The sequence below is a fragment of the Mauremys reevesii genome, linkage group 1 (assembly GCF_016161935.1).
Source record: "Mauremys reevesii isolate NIE-2019 linkage group 1, ASM1616193v1, whole genome shotgun sequence".
Classification (NCBI taxonomy): domain Eukaryota; kingdom Metazoa; phylum Chordata; order Testudines; family Geoemydidae; genus Mauremys; species Mauremys reevesii.
Genome location: NC_052623.1, coordinates 26,771,309 through 26,792,758, shown reverse-complemented (window position 1 = coordinate 26,792,758; position 21,450 = coordinate 26,771,309). Strand labels below are relative to the sequence as shown.

The 21,450-nt window shown below is 42.1% G+C and overlaps 1 protein-coding gene and 1 long non-coding RNA gene across 4 annotated transcripts in view; one reads left to right on the top strand and one right to left on the bottom strand.

Annotated features, from left to right (window-relative positions):
* The window catches only part of DLG2 (discs large MAGUK scaffold protein 2), a 1,428,123-nt gene that overhangs the window by 291,440 nt on the left and 1,115,233 nt on the right, over positions 1 to 21,450 (top strand). The gene's annotated exons all lie outside the window — the stretch shown is intronic.
* LOC120395485 overlaps positions 9,223 to 21,450 on the bottom strand; it is a 45,339-nt gene continuing 33,111 nt past the window's right edge. For both annotated transcript variants that reach the window (XR_005592655.1, XR_005592656.1), the window contains exons 2-3: positions 9,844 to 9,957; positions 9,223 to 9,624 (exon numbers count right to left, since the gene is read on the bottom strand). This is a non-coding gene — a long non-coding RNA (uncharacterized LOC120395485). The remainder of the gene's footprint in view (positions 9,625 to 9,843; positions 9,958 to 21,450) is intronic.

The window sequence follows — 21,450 nt, the reverse complement described above, 5'->3', positions numbered from 1 at the left end:
TCCGTACCTTGCCTCTCCCCCAAGAGGGGTTCCACAGGCTTGAGCATAGGTGTATTCATTTAAACATGTATCCCTCTGTTCTAAAAACATGTGCAGAGCCCAAATCTGTGAGTGTAACTTGATCACCTAAGTTACCACACACAAATTAAAGTGCAAAAAATGTCTAAAAATTGAGAGCTGTCCCTGCTAAAAACAAAATAGCCAGAAGACAAGCGTTTCATATCCTGTGGTTGCACAGGTATTTGCGATAGCCTCTGAGTGTCAGGATCCCAGCAGACCTGGTTGGTAGGAGGCAGCCTTAGCTGCTGCACCTTGGTGATGCACTGAATCAGCACCGCACACCAACAGCCTTAGTGCTAAAGACCTACAGACCCACAGCAGACACACCCCAGGCCCCAGTTTGGATGCACTGGCAGCACTCTCATTGGACTATATAAAGTTACCAGCAGGAAGAGGAAGCTGTCTGAGCAACAGACCATTGCCTGCTGGTTGCTCCCCAGACCATCTTGCCCTGCTGCCTCAGCCAACCCAACCCACTGACCTGACCTCTTTGATGGGATCTTTTGGCTATTGACCCCTGTGAGAACTCTGACCGTTGCCCTGGACTGCCTCTGATACAGATTGACCTACTGACTACTTGACCACCCACGCACACTTGACTACTGCTCTGGGCCACCGGGCTTTACACTGAAGCACTGGCAGTTGCTCTGAGACAGTCTGAAATAGTGGCAGCACTGTCAGGATTGCAGGTGGTTCCTTAAGTATCCTGCACCAGATGTTGAGTTCCAGATCACACTGAACCAAAACAAGGAGCATCTTTTTGCTACCACTAGTAAGGAGGGCTATAGGGTGCTATGCCAGATACGGATCATGTAGCACCATATATTCACATAACAGGTGATGAGCTGTATGGAGATTTGATTGTGGTTGGCCTTGGATGTTCAGAAGAAGCTTCCCCAGCTAGGGAGAGTTTGTAACCCACATTCACTTGTGTGGTGCTCTGTCCCCCTCTGGTGGTTGCAGGGCCATATATATAGACATTGACGAGCCTGCTGCAGCCATGGATGGGTGTTTCAGCTCTAGCGAATGTTAAGATCCAGAGGTCTCAGGCTCAATCACCACTGCCAATGATTCACCCAGTTGTGCAGCATTGGCTGTAGCAGACTCATCATCCTCTCCGTGGCTCAGCCATCACTAGAGGGGGATAGAGCACCACACTGAATGGCTGTGTGTGGGTTGCAAACACATTGGGAAAGGCAGCTGCCTAACACACTCAGCAGCTGAATTGAAAAATAAATTGTCTATGTTTGAAAAGAAGGGATCCCTGGAATGAAGAACATTTCAAGCAGCAGCAGTTAGCCAGTTAAGTCTCAAGCAGAGCAAAATGCATCCCACTCTGCTATGCCCCCTTGTGATCTGAGTCTGGTCAGGCTCTGATCTACCATGGGCCACTGGGCGATATCCTCCTGCTTACTTTTCCCATCTTCTCTTAGTTGGAGTTTGGCTGTACCACGAACATGTTGCTGCTGTACTACCATGCTGCCAAGTGCTGCCTCCTTTCTTTGGCTGCTATGTGTATGTAACAGGTTGGCAGTGTTTGCCTGAAACATCCCAGCCTGTTTTAGCAGGTGTTAATCACGTTGGGGAAGAGTTAAGTGGATTTTACTGACTTTCTGGGGCAAGTGGCTCATTACTTTCAGCTGTGCAGAAGGACAGTGGGAGTGCTTTCTAGGGAGAAGGTATGAACTGGTCAGTGGAGAAGTATGAGCTGTCAGAGCAGCCAGGCCTGGGAAGAAGATTTGAACTTTTCTGTTAGTAAAGCCAAACCTTAGGAAGAGGGTGAGTTGGGATTCTTCAGTGTGTGGACCTTTTGTTTTAGAGTGGTTTGGAACATATAACCATACATGGTGTAACACGCTTGTCTAATTTTGTCTTAAACTTTTGATGCTGCAATTTCCACTTGTGCACAGTTGTGTATCTTAAATATTCCACAGAGGGTACATTCTCCAGAATATACACCCAGCATGCCTGTCCTGCCAGATTCATCTTTTGGTGGGTACAACTCACCTGTGCTGCTGTTGTGTCTACCTTAGAAAATTCTCAGTGGCTGTAAATTTGAAATATCTGTCTTATTGCTGGTGCAAAAGCCTGATTTAGTGGCTCAAGTACAGCCCAAAGTGACTGTCGTTACTACCTCGTATTTTCATAGATTTTCATATTGATTAGTTCACTGCTAGTCTTTTCTTATAGGATTGCTCCATCAGCTTACCGTTGCTGAACAAATTGGAGAAATCTCAAATGTTGGAATATTTAAGGGGGCTCTGCCACAATCTTTCTGTATCTGATGGATGTGCTCAAGGGATTTAGTTAAGTTTGTTCTTTCTAACAAAGGATGGCAAAATCCCTTCAGGGTAACTTAAACAAAGAGTGGCTTAGAACTATAAGCAAAAAGGAAAAAATCAATCTATGAAAAACAAATTGGGAGGAAAACAACTTGAGAAAAAATGCATTTCTGAGATGGAATATTTGCATAAGCCCTTAACAGGGAATATGATTTTTAAACTAATAACAAATGGGTTATATAGAAAGCATCTTGTTTTACTAAGAAAACTAGCTCTGGTTTTGACCGAACAATGTGTTGTGGCAAAGCATCTCCTTTGCCTCACTGACCTCAGCATTTCTCCTTCTGGCAGTGGAGGCCTGGAGTAAACAGTCTTATTCCAGAGGGTTTTTATTCCTCACTTGGGTTTATTTTTCAATATTTACAAAGTGGGCCTTGGGGTAGGCCCAAGCAGAACTCGTAAGCCAAACAAACTCATAACTCCCCTTCCCCTGCCCCCTCTCTGAGGTGTTGCCTTATTATGCTGGCTTTTGGGTGCCAGTCCTTCCCCAAACAGCAGTTAGCTGGGTTGCTTCCCCATATAGGGGGGAAACCAGCCTTCCACCCAGGAGAAGCCTTTTTCCCCTCCTCCAGCTTTTTTCGCATTTCAGAACCAACATTTATCCACTGTGAATAAACAATTAAATAGTTATTGAGAGAGAGGGAGAGGAAAGGGAACTATGAATGACTCTGTAGCCTGGTGGTCAGAGCACTCACTGGGGAGGTGGGAGACCCAGGGTCCAGTTGCTTTGATCAGGTGACTAATTATTCATCTACAGTGGAACAGCTTCAACAGGAGAGAATGTGGGAGACCTTCCCCCGTCAGAATATCCCTGAGCCCACAAGCCAGAGCACTCTCTTGAGAGGTAGGAGACCCCCTGAACCTCATTAGGCCGAGGAAGGAATTGAACCAGGGCTCTAATCACCAGGCTAAAAATTATAAGGGAGGTGGCACCAACAGCACCACCACCTTCTCCTCCATCCATTTTGTGTGGTGGGAGGCAGGCACCTAACACATTCTCACAAGAAATGTCTTAGGCATCTAAATCATCTGACTCCAGAAGAGGGTTCCCAGCTGTGGATCACAAGTAGAGATAGGTACCTCCTTATAGCCCAACGTTCGGTGCCAAACTCTTGGAAAGGGACAGGATTTAGGATACACCTCTCATTGGCATCTCCCATTTGGTGGCTCCTCATCGAGTCTACTGGTTTCTGTAGATCTCATTCTTCAGTGCCTGTCTTGACCCATGAGTTGTATAGGGAGCATAGGTGTCGAACTCAGACTTTGTGGATCCTGTTTTTCCAGTGACTTTTCTAGGCACCTAAAAGTTAGGTGTTGTAACGCTGAGCCTTGCAAAGCCTAACTTTCTTTATAGATCCAGGCCTTAGGCACTCTTGAAAACTTTACCCACAGCCTTTTCAGTGAGAAAACTACAACCCTGCAAAGCAAAAAGGTCCCTAAAATACTTGGTAAAGTCTAACTGATAAAGCAAGGTACAATGGTGCTCTGTTAGGTTCTTTCCTTTGACTTTGTCACCAAATAATTTGAAGAAAGAAGTGTCATTGAATAAAGATTGCCTTCTAAATAGAGACTAGGTGGTCAGGTTTATCTGGATCCATAGCTTGCTTCCTCATGGCCTTGTTCCTCACAGTGGCACCACATAGCACATCCTATCGTGCCTTCTGTGCAAACAAGTGTTTGGCAGAACATTTCCACAACTTTAATACCATTTTGCTAGACTTTTTTAGAACCATATAAACTGCTTATTCTCTTGCTTTAAAAACACACTGTAGTTTCAATATTAATCCATACTGATGTGATCAACAGCAGGAGTGAAAAGCATTTAGCAGCTGAGCCCAAGAACAGGAAAGAAGCAGGTGGAAAATAGCTAATGTGAGATCTTTAGAGCTTCAGTAGAAATTCATTATAAATGATCTCACCTCATCATAGCATTTGTTATCCTACTTCCTAATTGATCATAATGATAAAGTCCTGGACACATGGAGAGCAATAAGTATTGTCGAAAGTCTGTCTTCATACTCCAAAATAATGTAACTTGAGGCAGTGGTTTACATATTATCTTGTTGCTATAACAAGAACAAAGATTTTATATGTAATGTTTAATGCATTACTGTTTGTTTGTTTTAATTTTTTTTCTTTCCACATGTTGAACTATTTTCCTTTAGCTTTCTGAAAAGGTTAAATGTCAAGGGTGAAAAAATAAGAAATAATTAGGAAAATCTGTTCTGCAAAATGGCCAACTGTGTATCAAAATGAAGAGATGCCCACGAATGCCAGTCATTTAAGGTCTGATCCAAAGCCAGAAAACTTCCGCTGACTTAAGTGGACTTTGGATCAACCTTTAGAGAGTCAATAATGGCTCTGGCTTTAGGGAAAATTCTATTAAAATACATTCTTGCCTCAGTCATTTTTTCTTGTTTGTTACAAAAGAGCTGTGCATAAAAACCGCAGGATCTCAGCTGATTCTTTTCCTGAAGTCCAAATCTTTTCTTGCATCACAACCATTTCCACAGCAACCCATTGGGATGTTACAAATGGAGAAATCAGCTTGCACAGCTGAGTGTGTTCCTAAGGCCCAAAGATCCTGCTTTTAAGCAAACATTATTGCCAACCATTAGCATTCATAAATTGTGAGTCAGGCTCCAGAAATCATGGCTTAAAAACCATAAGTTTATTTCCACCCAAATACATGTTGGCTTCTTTTGTTGGTCTTCTGGTCAGGGCCGGCTCCAGGTTATCTGCCACCCCAAGCAGCAAAGAAAAGAAAACCCGGCAGCCCGATTGCGCCACTCCACTCTTCAGCGGCAATTCAGCGGCGGGTCCTTCACTCTAAGAGGGACTGAGGGACCTGCCACCAAAATCCCGGACGTGTCACCCTTATAGTAGCCGGAGGGCTGCCTCTTGGTATTGGCCACCCCAAGCACCTGCTTCTTTAGCTGGTGCCTGGAGCTGGCCCTGCTTCTGGTTTCAGAGCCTTTCAGGTTCTTAGTCAGGTTTTTCACTTTTCTCTGGAAACTTGCTTTTTATTTTATTTTTTATTGAAAGCTGAGATGATTCTATATGATACTTAGTCCTGCCATGAATGCAGGGGACCAGACTAGGTGACCTCTTGAGGTCCCTTCTAGTCCTTTGATTTTATGAATCTCATAGAATCCCATGATTCCAGCATATGGAACTCTAAGAAAAATATCCAATTATCATGAGACTCATGATAAAATTGTAAGAGCTGGCAACACTGCACAAACGTCGTAAATCATAAAACTTAAGTCGCAACCAATTTTGACTTTGAATGAAATACAGGCCAGTTCAGCTTGGGTGGGAAAATTTCTGGCAATCCTCCAGGAAGATTCACAGGAATGCAGGAAGATGCAAAAAACATCTAAGAAATGTACTGTTCTCAATCTCAAATAGGGACTTACACCTGACCAAAAACTTAAACAACACTTAAGCAGGACTTGAATAATGGTGGAATGCTCCGGAATGCCATCCCAGCATTTTTTGGGGGAAGTGACAACAACGTTCAGGTATTGTCAATACTGGAAATACCAGAAGTGCATTCTGACGCTTTCTTTTTTGAGGACTCAAGCACTGCTCTTGAGCCTTGTGGGCCTCATAGATCCCTCGCTGAAAAATAATGTCCTACAAATAGAGCTCCTCTCTGGAAAGCATCACGTGTAGCCATCAATCAAGTCCTACTATATGTGGAGGTGTATTTCTTAGGTGAGTCGTGAAGGTTATCCCAGATGATTGCCTGTAAAAACCTTTAAACCACAGCCCACTCTCTTGTGTGCTGTATATAACACTTTTTTCAGAAAGGAAAAAAGAACCGAATACAATTCTCTAAAGGTACATCTACACTGCTAAAATCCCCCCCCGTACTACCCCTCTCGCCCAACTTCGAAGCAGCGAGTCTCAGAGATCGGGCTTGTGCTTGTGCTATAAGGCTAAAAACTGTAGTGTAGATATTCCTAGTTGGACTGGAGGCTGGGATCTGAGACCCTCCCCACTTGCTGGGCCTCAGAGCCTGGACTCCAGCCTGAGTGGAACTGCTATTTTACCCCCCTACCGTGAGCCTGAGTCAGCTAGTATGGGCTCTGAGATTTGCTGCTGCATTTTTTTTCATCATTTCAGATTTTTTTATATATATAAATAAAATATATTACCAAGTTTCTTTGATTCCCATTCATCTAGGGCTTTGTCAGATAGGAAATTTAGAATTAATATAGCTTGCAAATCACTAACATTATATATTTCGTCCCTAATGGTGTGATTATTTTTGAAGTCCAGTATCTTGGGATCTTCCAGGGTTAGAAGCAAAGTCCATGTGTTCCACTGTAAAACTTGGAATCTCCCATTTCCAGTACTTCCTGCTGGGTTACGAGAAATCAGACCATGGTAGATTGCAAACTATCAAATTAAGTGCTCAAATGCTGTCACATTATTATTATTACATCACTGAAAGACAATGTTGCCTGTACCCAGAAGACACATTAGACTGTTTGTGCTTTGCTAACCATATGGTGAGTAGATAATTACTTGGACATTTTCCATCAGGGTTCAACAAGTACTTGGTGGAGAATGCGTATTTGCTTCATCTAGCCATCCACTTGTATGTTACACAGCCTTACTTATTGGTTACCACCTGGCTGCTTTATGTCAGAGAGAGATGATATTGTTCAAATATAATAATTGTATCCAAAATGTCAAGGGTGAATTTGTCCCTAAATCTTAAATGGGACTTTCTATTTACAGGAAATTTTTTCAAAAGTAGTGAAATCCCATTTTTCACAAGTGATTTAAGTACTTAGGAGCCAACGTTTCAATGGCTTTCTTTGGGATTTAGGCTTCTAAATTACTTAAGCATTTTTAAAATGTTAGCTTGTATCTAAATTTGTGCTGGTCACAGTTGGTAATCCAAACATTTTTTCATGGTGGATTGCCTTAAATAGAGCTGAGTGAATATTTCAAAACTGTGTTTTTGAAAACTCCTTGTGATTATGAACAGATGTTTGGTTTAATTATGATCATGTCCTTTTTAATTTATATTTTTAATGCATGAACATTCATGCAAAAGTTTGTATTCACATGAAGTTTGGGGAATGGCTTTCTTCATACGAATACCCAAATTAGTATGTAAACAAGGCTGTCTCTTGTTGGCTATTGGATATTCAGCATTGAATGGCCCAAGTTATGCAGGAGGTCAGACTAGATCATTATAATGGTTCCTTCTGGCCTTAAAAACATATGAATTTTCTGGTCTAAAATGTTTCTGAAATCATGTCCTGGAGCTGAGAGACTACCACGTGACTCTTGTGACCAGCAACATGCTCACCATGAATAGCAAATGTAGAGTGAGTATGTACATAGTCCACAGGATGAAATCTGTAGACACAATTAACAAATTATTCAGTAAAAAATCTAAGTCTGTTCTCTAGCAACTTGTCCAGAGAGAATAGGGCTAAATTATTCAAATAAATTATTGACAGTGAATAATTTAACCATCTCTGACCTCAGCAAGTATTTTCAAATAATGTCCCATATAACGAAAAGACGTGTGATCATGCGTATCCCATGCTGCAGCCTCAGTCAAGTGACAATGTCACCAAAGGTTTTGCAGATTTTGGAGCAAGTTTTTCAGAGAAGAAAAGACATGTCACATACCAGCTTTTCAGCTGTGCTGTGCTAGCTGGTGGCATGCAGTTGAAAAACAGGTGTGTGACATGCCTTTCATGTCACATGTATGCATGTCATATGCTACTATAGTGGTCCCCAAACTGTGGGAACGCCCCCACAATGGGGCTCGGAGGAATGTTCGGGGGGTGGGGGGCATAGCAGGACCTGAGCCAGCCCATGGAGGGGAGGGCAGGAGGAGCATCACCCACCACCCGCGTTACCCAGTGGCACTAGAATGCCTTTTATAGTGGGGGTGCTGAAAGCCAGCAAAACTATCCCCAAACTTTTTACCTCCTGTGCCGTCCCCTGCAGCTGAGGCCGGGAGCAGGGCTCTGTCTCCGGGAGGGGGGGACATGGACAGGGATAAAGGGGGCCGAGGCTGGGGACAGGGCAGGCGGGACCCCGCGGGCGCTGCTGGGAGCAGGGCCAGCAGCTGTGATGCGGGACCTCATGAGTGCGTCTGGGACCCTGCATGCACAGCAAGAAGCCGGAACCCTGCATAAAATCTGCCGCACTCCTACTTCCCGTGCCTATGGCTTTCCCCCTGCTCAGCCCCAGCCCCGCACTGCACCGCAGCTGTGGCCCCGGCTCCCAACCGCAGCCCTGCTCTCAGCCCTGGCTCCCAACTGCAGCTCGCGGGAGGAGCACGGACAGATTCCATTACGGGTATGGGGGTGCGTGACAGAAATATTTGGGGGACCACTGCGCTACTCGTTGTTGCAACCCTTTCTCACATTTTGGTTACGCTGTTTCTGTTCACTCTTTGGCCAAATCTGGCTCTCACTTGACTCAGATAGAGCTACTTTTATTAACGTCTAATTGAGAGCAGATTTTAGCCACATGGTGTCCAAACACAGAAGAGTGAAATGTTAGAGTGATGCCAAATCAATGGGTGTGTGTATGTGTGTGTGTGTGTTCTGATTCTTATTTATATTGGGATTTACTTCTTAGGGTGATCCAGGCACCGTGTTAACAAAAATTAGTACATTGGTGATCTACTTAATGAGTCTCTTAGCGTGAACACTGTGTGTTTCTTTAAAATCAAAACTAATCCCTCCCCCCCAAAAAAAACCAAACAAACAACACACAAGCAACCCTGGCAGTGTTTATTTAGCTGTTCTTCTCCAGAAGTAGTTCCTCTTGGTTCCCCACGCCCCCTCCCCCTTTTTTTCCCCCTTCAGGACTGAGGATGATTATTCTTAGTTTGGCATGTGAAGATGTGACCCAGAATGGGCCCTAGTCTGATTTCCCATTGACAGCAGCTGTGCATACGAAGCCAGCAGCTTTTTAGACAGGTGAAATAGCATCATTAGGAGTATCAGCAGGAGGAGGCTTCTGAGATACCGTTATCACCCACTTCCCCATGAGCCCAAGTATCTTCTGCTCATTACTCCTTGGATGAGGCTGCCTCCTTCTGAATGTGTGCATGACATGTTTTTTCCTTGTGCTGCATTTTCTTTGTATTCTATTTGTGCAAGACAATGACTTCTTATGAAGGACTCTGGGATGCTTAAAATAACATCCACCTCCTCACACATTGTTGGTACTGCTGGAAACAAATAACAATAAAAATAAAGGATTGCTTCTGATTTAAGCTAATAAATAGAGCAAATCGTGCTTGCCTATATTAAAATTTCATACTTCTTACAGAGCTGGGCAGTATTCTGAGATGCACCCATTACCTTTAATTGTCACAGTGAGCTGTTTGGCATCATAATAATACATACACATTAAAAAATAAATAAATAAGGCGGTTCCTCATACTCACATTATGTACACTGTCTCCTGAACCTCTTGTAGCTGCTTATTTTGGTGTCACATGGGCAGTATTTTCTGAAGCCAACATCCTTGTGTTCTCTATGCAGAATATTTTTCAGCAATTCTAGATTTTTTAAAGAAACGAAAACAGAGTTATGTGGCTTGTAATCAGTTTGCAAACTCATCCTCTTAGCATCATATTTACTTTATCAATCACTCAATTTACACCTAAAAGAATGTATAAGAAAATATAAAAGAGATGTTTTATGCAGCTATACAGTTGAAAATTCGTACTGTTTTATGTAGAACACAGGAACCTCAGTCTGAGAATGGCTTATCTGCACAGGAATTCATATTCCGTAGGCATCACTGCTATGAAATAATGGAGTTACAGCTTCAAGTAATTTAGATGACAGATCAAGATTGACTAAATTAAAAGCCTTTCCTAAATCAATAAAAATTGTTCCAGAGATATTTTGCTCATGAAATATAGTGGTTTAGAATAAAAGCTGGTTGCATGGATTGCTTAGCTATAAATCTTTTCTTAACTGTGTTCCCAGTGTAGTTTCTTGATTTTTCAGATTAGAACACAAAATAATGCCCGGAACCTAGACCTGAAGAAGAGCTCTGTGCAGCTCAAAAGCTGGTCTCTTTTTTACCAACAAAAGTTGGTCCAATAAAAGATATTACCTCACCTTTCTTCTCTCTCTCTAATATCCTGGGACCAGCATGGCTACAACAACACTGTAGAATGTCATTTGAGTGTTGGCCTGCTAAACCCAGGATTGTGACTTCAATCCTTGAGGCGGCCACTTAGGGATCTGGGGCAAAAATCTGTCTGGGGATTGGTCCTGCTTTGAGCAGGCGGTTGGACTAGATGAGCTCCTGAGATCCCTTCTAACCCTGCTATTCTATGAAATAATCATTTAGGTGTTTAAGTGCCCATTTTGCATGCTTCACCGGTGCTTTGAGCAACCACATGTGGAATTTGGACATTCACTTAAGGCACCCTTGTATATGAACTTAGCTCTGACACTCCAAATACAATTTACCATGTACACTCTTGGATAATAGGCTTACTTGTGTATTAGCCCACTCTCTGATTTACCAACTAAACAATACCAAAAAATGAGGGACCTTCATATTGCATATGACCCACATTTCTTGACTCTCCAACTCAGCGTTTAAAAAGGGGACTTTATGAACGTGCGTGTATGGGAGCGTGCTCAGGAGGCAGAGCTGCTGAGGGCAGGTTTGGCCTCTGTCACACTCACAGGCTGGCTTAAATTGCATCCCATTTCAGTAATCCCTGGGGACCTCTGCATGGGGCACAGCCCTGCTTTAGCCATCACTCTACCCCCTTCTTTCCTTGACCTGGAATGTCCCCTGCACCTGGAGAGACTCTTGCGGAGGCCTTTGCCTGCAATACATGGGATGGAAGATATTCCTCAGGATGGCAGCTTCTTGTCCACACTGGTGCATGGTACTCTGCAACTGAGTACACCAGAGCCAAGGCCGACGGTCATAGCACTGTGGCAGTTGCTTCCCTAGCTTGTTCCCGCTAATTTTTGAATATTTCAGTCTGTATGCAAATATGTGTGATATTGCACCCAATAATGCTTTATAGAAATATGCTGACCAGTGTGAATATAATGTAACTGGAATATGCTTCATGCAAAAGGTCTTTTGTAAGGTATCATTACAAAGCTTATACTCTACTGAGTGTGTTCATCCTATTTGTATGAATGTGTCATTCTTGTATCTGAAACTAGAAATATGGAATATAACTCTGAGGTCCTATTGTAATTATGCAAAGTGTGGGCCATTAATGGTGGCTTGGAATCTTGATGGCTCCCATTAACTAGGACAATTGGTCGTAAATGGCTCTGTTTACTTGTAAGTCTTCCTGTATACTTGTATGCTGGCAAGTGGGCAATGAAGTCTTACAGTGACAGGTGATCATGTCACCTGAACTGGAATCCATCTTTAACCTGGTGCTTTTCCATTTAGAAGGAGGGGTGGGAACCCAGAGAGGGACAAAGGATTCCTGCCTTGTGCAAAAGATATATAAGGGGATGTAACAGAACAAAGGGAGCTGCAGTCATGAGAAATCCCCTAGCTACCACCTGAGCTGGAACAAGGACTATACTAGGGGAAAGGATTGGGCCCAGACTAGAAAGGAGTCTAGTCTGTGAAAGAAGCTTATTGGAACATCTCTGAGGGTGCGGTTTCATCTGTAATCAGTTTCTTACTGTATTAGGCTTAGACTTGTGTGTTTTTGTTTTATTTTGTGTGGTAATTTACTTTGATCTGTCTGTTATTACTTATAACCACTTAAATCCTACTTTTTATACTTAATAAAATCACTTTTTGCTTATTTATTAAACCAGAGCAAGTAATTAATACCTGGGGGAGCAAACAGTTGTGCAGATCTCTCTATCAGTGTTATAGAGGGTAAACAATTTATGAGTTTACCCTGTATAAGCTTTACAGAGTCAAACGGATTTGTTTGGGGTTTGGACCCGATTGGAAACTGGGTATCTGGTGCTGGAGACAGGAGCACCTCTTAAGCCATTTTCAGTTAAGCCTGCAGCTTTTGAGGGACGTGGTTCAGACCTGGGTCTGTGTTTGCAGCAGGCTAGCGTGTCTGGCACAGCAAGACAGAGTAGTGAAGTCCCAAGCTACCAGGAAAAACGGGCTCAGGGTAGTCTCAGCACATAGGGTGGCAGTCCCAAGGGGGTTTATGTGACCCAACACATGACAATATGTATTCTATGTACTCTTCTTAACATGTTTATAGTCTGCCTTTCTCTCTACATCCTATTGCAGCAGATAGATTTGGCTGTGGTGATTTTTTTGATGGTTCCCGCCGTAAAAGTTTCCAGGATCAGCAGAATGACATCCTCGTATGAGAGCTCTCACCTACAAAAGATTAATGTGCTGACAAGGAAGAAATTTTATTCGGGTGAACTTCATAGCCAAGTGTTAAATGTACCTTTCCTTCAGCCCTTTGCTTACTAGCACTGCGCTATGGTACATCTCAGGTTATTGGGACAGTTCTTAAATTAAATCTTCATATGAGTGATGTCATATTTTGTAATTTTTTTCTTAATTTACTGTAGGACCCCCTAAATGCAGCAGCTATTAAAATCAGTCAATGAAATATTAGCATAAAAAGGGGGGTTAGGTTGGTTATTATTTTATCTTATTAATTTAGTAGTATTTTACTACTTACCTTTCTACAAAAAAAATACTGCATTTGTTTGTGCAGATTACATTTTAAAAGAAGGAGAGAGGCCCAGACAGAGCATCTGGAATTCTCCACTTCAGGGCTAATTTCATTGTGGGCAAGAGAACTTTGTAAAATTTATAGATTTTTTTAAACATTTCAAGTAGTGTAGAAATATATTTGGGTATCATTTTTTACTGGTACCCAAGGTATTTATTCCAGAGGCCATGAATCATTGACCGTGAAGTATATATTAAGCTGTAAGTTCACTTTGATAGACAGTTTGTATCAAATGAAATTGACTAGCTTTGCATGTTACCACGATACTTGGAAATGGAAAACTAGTGTACAAAGTGCAGCCATGGACTCTGCATGTGCCTGTTTTTTCCAGTTGAGTTAATGAATATCTGTGACAGCATACCACTGTCTTAGGTCGATTCAAAGTGTTCTGAAGCTGTCATTCACATTTCTCTGTTTCCTTGTCTCTGGATAATTCTTTTGTGAACTAGCAGTAAGCTTTTGTGGGGTAGTTTTATCTGTCATTTCCTGTGGCCTTTAACTGTTATAAGTAGTACATGGGAATTAAAGTGATAGACACTTTGAAAAATACATTAAGAAGTCCATTTATTCTGTCACTGAAGTCAGTGGAAGTTTTGCCATTCTTTTCAACAGAAGCAGGGTCTGCCCCAAAAGCACATATCATAACTTTCCATGTGTAGCCTTTTATTCTATTTAATGTTAATTATACCACGGTGGGTTCAGCTCTGGCAGCTACAGTCTCAAGTTCAACAGAGTTATCTCTGTTTGTTCTGGATCTAGAGCCCATAGGAACACATGAGACCTTAGGCAAGTAACACATACAATCACAAGAACAAGGTCCACTATCTTTTAGTAGTTTTATTAAAGTTACCAACAAAGTTATAAATGTCGCAGCATATACAATTCCTAAAGATAAGTACCATGTACCAGTTATAACTACAGACGTACTCACATCCTCCTAGATGGTCTTAGAGTCTATTGGCCCTCACATGGATTGATCATCAGTATGGGAGTGGTTCCTGCTGGAGTTTACCATAGGAAGCTCAATATTCCTGTTCTGAGCACCCTTTTTTATACTATGATTTTGTCTATACCTACATTCTGCTCATGTACATGTACATCTCTTTCTTATTGATCTGTGTCCCCTAGAAATAGGAGGGTTGTCAATTTTGATTTGATGTACAGTAACTCCTCACTTAACGTAGTTTGGTTCCTGAAAAACACGATTTTAAGCGAAACGATGTTAAGCGAATCCAATTTCCCCATAAGAATTAATGTAAATTGGGGGGACTAGGTTCCAGGGAAGTTTTTTTTTGCCAGACAAAAGACATTATATACATATACAGTATAAGTTTTAAATAATTTTAAACAAACAAGTTAATACTGGACTCCCCAATGACGGTTGTGAAGCTTGATTGAGGCAGGGGTGTAGTGGGGTCAGGACATGGGGGCTTGCCCTGCTCCACCCGCCTGGTGTTCCAGCCAGGGAACAGGGTTGGGGTGTTGGAGCTTGCCCCATTTCTCCCACCTGGCGCTCCTGTTGGGGAGCAGGGTCAGGGGCTTGCTACTCCCTGGTTGGAATGCCAGGCGGGTGGAGTGGGGTAAACCCCTGCACCCTGACCCTGCTCCCCAGCAGGAGCGCCAGGCGGGCGGAATGGGGCAAGCCAAACAACCTTATAACGGAACATTGCACAACTTTAAAGGAGTATTTTCTTTAATAGATCAGCAACCTAATAACAAAACAACGTTAACTGGGACGACTTTAAGTGAGGAGTTACTGTATTCTTGGAGATTTCATCACATGACAAAAACTTGAATTAAAGCTTAATCTTTAATTTCTGGGGACTCCAGGCCAATCCCGGAGGGTCGGCAACCCTACCTAGAAACACAAGGGACCCTGAATTTTACAGGCTGTATAGGTTCTCATTAACATTGATGTACCACCTTTATCTTGTGGTTCCTCTAAATACTGATCAATCTTATCCTTCTATAATCCTACAAATTAACTCCAATTAACATACAATGAATATATATAATATAACATGTTGATTAATCATAACATCACACAATAAATGGATAATAAACTAAAATCATTGGCTACACATGTTAAAATCTGCTGGAAGATGGACAGAGGTCAAAGGGAATACTGTGAGGTTCACTTATTATCACTTTAGTATTGGCTGGTTTAGGAAAACTTGCTAAGAAGAATTAGATTCATCAAATTTTCCAACAAACACCATTGCACTTTCTCCCATAAGAGGAACTCGTGCAAAATATCTGCAAGGCTGCTACTCTGTCCTCCTACAAATTCCTTCTTTTAAACTCTCCCCTGCTGTGATGACTACAAAAAATTTGACAATGGTTAGGCAGCTGATGTTCTGTGACCACTTCTTATCACATTGATCGCAATTGTCTCACTGCTACCTTGTGCTCTCCCCATCTCTTTGTTGTATCAATCTGTCATCTCTTGTTTTATACTGAGATTAGATGCTGCTTGGGGCAAAGACTCTCTTTTTGTTGTATTTATGCAGTACCTTACACAGTGGGGTCCTGGACACTAGGTGCTACTAGAATACATATAATTGTTAATATAATCGTCTGAGCTCCGCACACAGCTCCCTGCTGACAGCCTGACTGTCTCTCCCCCCACCCCTCAGATCTGGGCTCCCTGTCCCCCACCCCCTTGCATCCCACCGGGAGCATGGCTGCCCTCCCCCCCCGGGTCTTGGCTCCTCACTTCCTCAGGCTCTTGGCTCCCTGCCAGGAGCCCAGCTGTATGGAGGTGCCCAGTTTCACAGAAGCTCCTGGCTCCCCACTGGGAGCACAGCAGTTGCCCGGGCTCTTGGCTCCTCACTCCCAGCTGGGTTGCGGCCAGGGCCCCTGGCTCCCGGCAGCAACCTGCCTGGGAGCAGGGAGCCCGGGGCCCCAGCAGCAACCCGTCTAGGAACGGGAAGCCAGGAGCCCTGGCGGTAGTGCGGCAGGGAGCCAATGGCCGGGGTCGGGTGGGCACAGCCTGGCTCAGTATGGGGAGCCCGGGGACAGCTGGGCTCTAGCTGGAGCCCCCCACTTGCCCCAGGGTGACAGCCTGGCTTTCTTGTCAATTTCATGACTCCAGCAGGGAGCCCTGAAATTGACAAGAATGATGGCCAACAGCTGATGTACATATCCCGCAGTGTCTACATGGACATTGCATCATCCTAACTACACCTACGCCTCTCATGGAGGTGGAGTTGTTATGTTTGTGTAGTAGGGTACTTACATTGGTAGGAGTAAGGCTGTAGTGAGTACACTGACATAATTAGATTGATCTAAACTGGTTTACATCAACCTAACTCTATAATGTAGACCAAGCCTCAGTACTTCAATTTTTCTTTGCTCATAAAACATTGTTGCAGGACATCTGCTACTAATTATGCAATTACCAAATGTTAAGCTTACGCATATTAAGTTTGAAATGTAAATAGATTTGCAAACAAATAAAAGAAACCGAAGCTACAGCTCAGCAATAGACAATTCTTTACCTGTCTAAAGAGCTCACAGACTCAAGACGACCCTATAGTTTTAAATGTGGAATAATAAAAGTACTTTTTCTGCATAGCTACACAACAATTTCTGATTTTATTTAGTTATTAAGGCAGACTCAGTATGTTACATGGTTCTAAACCTAGACTTCGAATGAACAAGTCAACAACACACACTGTTAATATTAATAAGTACGTTATAAAACAATACCGCACATTCAGATTGTATCCATCAGGCTTTACATCATTTCTGTTTTTACAGCATTTCAGTTTTCCTGATCAGGCTCACTTCTCTGATGGACATTGGTAAGCTATCATACCAACGTTTTGAGGAAAAGGCTATCTGAAATGTACAGATCAACAGTAGTAAAGAGCTTGAATGGAATCCTGTTTTGTGGGGTGTTTGAAGTTGTTTTCATCGTAGGGCTGACAATAGCAAACATTTCTAAAATACTTTCTTTACAGTATTAAAAACATGAGACTCAGTAGTAGTAGTGAGTTTATGGTGTAGGCTTGTAGATATTTGTAACTGGTGAGTAGGCAGTATGGGGAAGGGCTTTAATGGCTTTGCTACATTGTAAGTTATGTTTCTTTCCATAGTTTTGCATTCAGGGTGCCTTTGATTATTGTTTTTTCCATCATAATTATGGAAAACGAGTCACAATGCTTGAAATATAAATTGGATCATTTTGCTCGTAAGCGCCCACTAGTCTGTTAGTAGGTCTGTTTGCCCATCATTATAGGTTGCAGTGTGTATTTTAGTTACCCCATGCTGTCAGACTTACATACTGGTGGTAAGAACTTGGAAGATCCTTTGAAACCTGTGAATATAATATTGGTTATAATGTTTGGCAGTGAATGAAAAGTTTGAAAGCTTAATTTCCATTTTGTAGGAGGCTGAAAGGAAGATTTAAATACATGAAAATAATAGCTGTGAAACACTGAGAATATAAAATAATGCAAAACATTAAAGATGATTATTTATTTCTACTGTTTCTTTGTCCCCCCATTTCTCTCCCTCTTTGTCTGTTTATTTGCCAAATGCCTGTTGTCCAGATGTTAGATTGTGTGCTAATTGGGACAGAGACTATTTTTTTTTTGTACCAGTGGGGTTTCTATCCTGGTTTTAAGTCCTTAGGTGCTACCACAATAGAGATAATAAATTAAGCAATAAACGGGACATCATAAATGACAGCTTATAGAATTCACAGTCTAACTGGGACAAATGTGGTATACTGAAATATAGTTCAGGTGTAAAAAGACAGAGACTCTGCTAGTGAAGTGATCAACATAAGAGGGCTCAGTGAAGGTAGTAGGTTTCAAGATAAATATTGATGATGCCAGTGTTGATTAGTGTACTGAGTATGGCACTGTACTTTAAATAAAGTTATGATCAGAAAACAAATGGTTTTTTAATTTTAAATATATAAAATTTGTAAAATGGAGCAAGTTAAAAATAGAGAAAATAACTGATTTCTTGTCAGCCTCACAGAAGAAAGTTGTTTTCCAGACAGACAAAATAGAAAAGCAATCAGAATAGGGACCGGAATTCCATGTATAGCAGGTATGGGGGAAAAAATGGATGAAAGTGTTCTGGGAGAAACAAACCAACAAGGTATTAAATCTGACACGGGGATTGGGCATTTGGGCAAAAGAACAAAAATGAGTTTGAATTTTTGTGGTTTCAGTAAAATAGCATGTTTTAGCTGCTACGGACTTTTTGCCAAGTTCTGCTCTTGAGTAATGTTGAGCATCAGTTATTGTTCATTCTTTCTCCCATTAGCTCCAAGTGGGACTCTACTTGAAAAGTGAAATAAATATTTTAAGAAAAGCGAGGCACAAACTGGAGCCATAATCAAAGGGGCTTTATCCTTTCCAATTTTTTCTTAGGCGAACTTTGATTAACTTTTAAAACAAAACAGAGAAGAGCTAATGAGTTTGTCTAATGGATTTTATTAAGTTTTAGTGTTGGATTTTTGCTTGGAATGTTAATTATTATCCTGCTCTTGCTTAAAAAGTTGTTACACCGGGCTGTGTCTTTAAGACTTTATGTTCATTCATGTGTAATTTAATTTGACAAGAACTCCAGTTGTGCAAAATAGAATGAAGAGCCTGGTCTCAACTTCTATTTTGCTGGGTATATTTTTTCCTATGGAAAATTGAGGATTGATTGGATGTGCTTTGATGGAGACATTAAATCTCACCACTCACTGAGTGGAAGTTGAGGTAATTAGCAAAGCATAGTGCTGGAGGTTACAGGCACTCACCATGGGTATACTTAATTCAGGGTTTATGGAGTGAGAACTTCAGTTATTTCTGCTTTCTTTACTTTGGAGGCATCCTGGTAATCTGTTTATCTTGTTATATATGTTCTGCATAATCTATACAACTGCCTTTGCGGGTTATTAGTTGGGACTCCTACAGTCACTTTGTAAAACTGTGTTTGTACAGAGAAAGTAAAAGTTCAAGTGCTCATCTTGTGAATGTCGTGTTGCTTTCAAGAGGATCAGCAATGGTCAGAACTTTTAAAATGATGCTGTGATTGCAGTTCTGTGGTGCAAGGGTTAGAGGGAAGACAGGGCAGAAGAATCTCACTCACAGTTTCCACTTTCCCTAGGTACCAAAGTACAGAGTATTTCTATACACTACTGCAGAGGAGGCTGTAGGTGCAGGAAGAGGGGACAGGCTGGAGGTGAGGCCTGCAATCTGCAGCAGCTGAATGGATAGCTCAGTCACTGCTTCAGCCTACTTACTGGGGCTGCGCGATGGGATAAGGATATTCCCATTATTGCTCATGGTGACCTAAAAACAGCTGCTATTGCTCACAGAGATAGATGAAACTACTATAGTTCCCAAGGCCTTTGGTTTGGAATGGGGGTTAAGTGGGTGCACCCTAAGCAGTTGGCCCAGTCATTCCATCAGCTGTAGTGTGTTGACTTTGCTGTGTTGAAGGGAGTGGACATCCCATTCCAATTCAGGCTGGTCACAACTCAGAATTTCCATTCTGCAGGGGATTCCAACATTTTGAAATTGCCTTTCATCACACAATGGAATAGAAAAGCTGAAATTTTGTAATTTCCTATGACACAAAGTTTACCAAAATATTCAATTTTGGAAATATTGAAATGACCTTAGAACTTCATTTTGATGTTCACAATATAGTAATAGATATGACTATTCTATTCTGCTATATTTGGTTAGGTTATAGATTGACCTAAAAGTTGTACTGATAAAAAGGAAATAAGGCACACTTAAAAAAATATTTTTTTTTTTTTTTTTAAAAAAAAAAAATGCATGCTGTATGTTTTGAAATGTTTTTTGATCAAAAATCATTTTTTTCTGAAAAAAAAATTTTTTGCTTTTTTTTTTTTGTTGAGCTGTAGCAGCTGCACTCTTCTCAACCTGTTTGTTGACTTGATGTTGATAGACTTTAATAGAACAGTACTTAAGTTTTTTTTTGGAGGTTTTTTTTTTTTTCTGGTCTATTTGTGAAGTTACCTTACCATTCATCCCAATTCCCAACCCAAATAAAATAAAATAAAAATATATATAAAAATAATATAAAAAAAGCAACAATATCATATCAACAACATGGTGACAAAGCTGTTTTGAAGAAGTGCAGATCTGAGACTGTTGATCTGGTTGAAGTGTCAATAGTTATGAGCTCATGTGTTTACCTGTGTATGGTTGTGTGGGCTGGGCAGTTGTGATGTGCAGTCATTTTTAGCTTGCTTTGGTTTTTTTTTTTTTTTTTAGTAGCCCCTGGAGTGATGCCTGATATGGATTGGCCATAAAATATCCATAATGAAATTGAAAATCATTGGGTAAAAAAAATAAATTTATGTGTAATGTAATAATAATAAACGAATAGGAGTGAGGATGTTTGTTAGCATAGGACACACACATCTCTTTGTGTGTTGTGTGCACTTGTTTATTTAGGGCTAGATAGGTGCTAAAAGTGTATTAAGTAAGTGCTGGTGTGGTGTGTGTAAGTGCTCCAGAGGAGCACAGAAAGAAGCTTCTTCCACACCGCGGCCTTCCTGCAGAATATACCCCACTGCCTGGCCGGCCAGATTTATTGGCCCCCCTGGGGAGGCAGCCAGATTTTTGGGCCAAGGAGGCTCTGAGCCCTGCCTTTTTGCCCTGCTCCCTTTTGACCATCAAGTCAGCTTGGCCCATGTCTGGCAGAGGAGGAGCTGAGTCTTGGCCCATTTCTTCCCAGGGCACAGGAGTGAGCTAGCTAGAGTTCCTTACTCAGGCTTCCCCTCCACACAGTGAGCTTCCCTTGGGTACATGTAAACCCAGCCCAGGTCAATCAAGTCCCCAGCAGGCTGAGCAGCTAGCACTCAGCTCAGAGCTAGACAGCTTAAAGCAGCAGAAATAGCTGCGGCAGCAGCAGCTCAGACTCTCCCTGCTCTCAGCAGACTAGCAGCTGCCCCCTTCAGACCCCCACCTGTCTACTTCAAAGCGCTGTCTACCCAGTTATTTTTAGAGCTCTAGTGTGAGCCCCACTACCCCAAGTGAGTTCTCCTGTGTTGGGTTGCAGGTCCATGCTGTGTGTATTCTCTCTGTCTAACCTCTAACTCTGTCCTAACATTTCATCTTTTAATTTTCTCTTTCAGGATTTTGCATTTTGAGGGTGGATTGATTGGTTGGTTGATTGATTTATAGGGGAGAGTAAGATTGGGGAGAAAATATCAGGTACTAATGGGTTCTCCTCAGGGGCCGGGGGGGGGAGTGCGAGACCAGCAGAGCAGCAGGCAGGGCCGCCAGGCAGGCAGGGAGCCTGCCCCCCTGCAGAGTGCTGCTTGTGCAGGCCTACATCCCT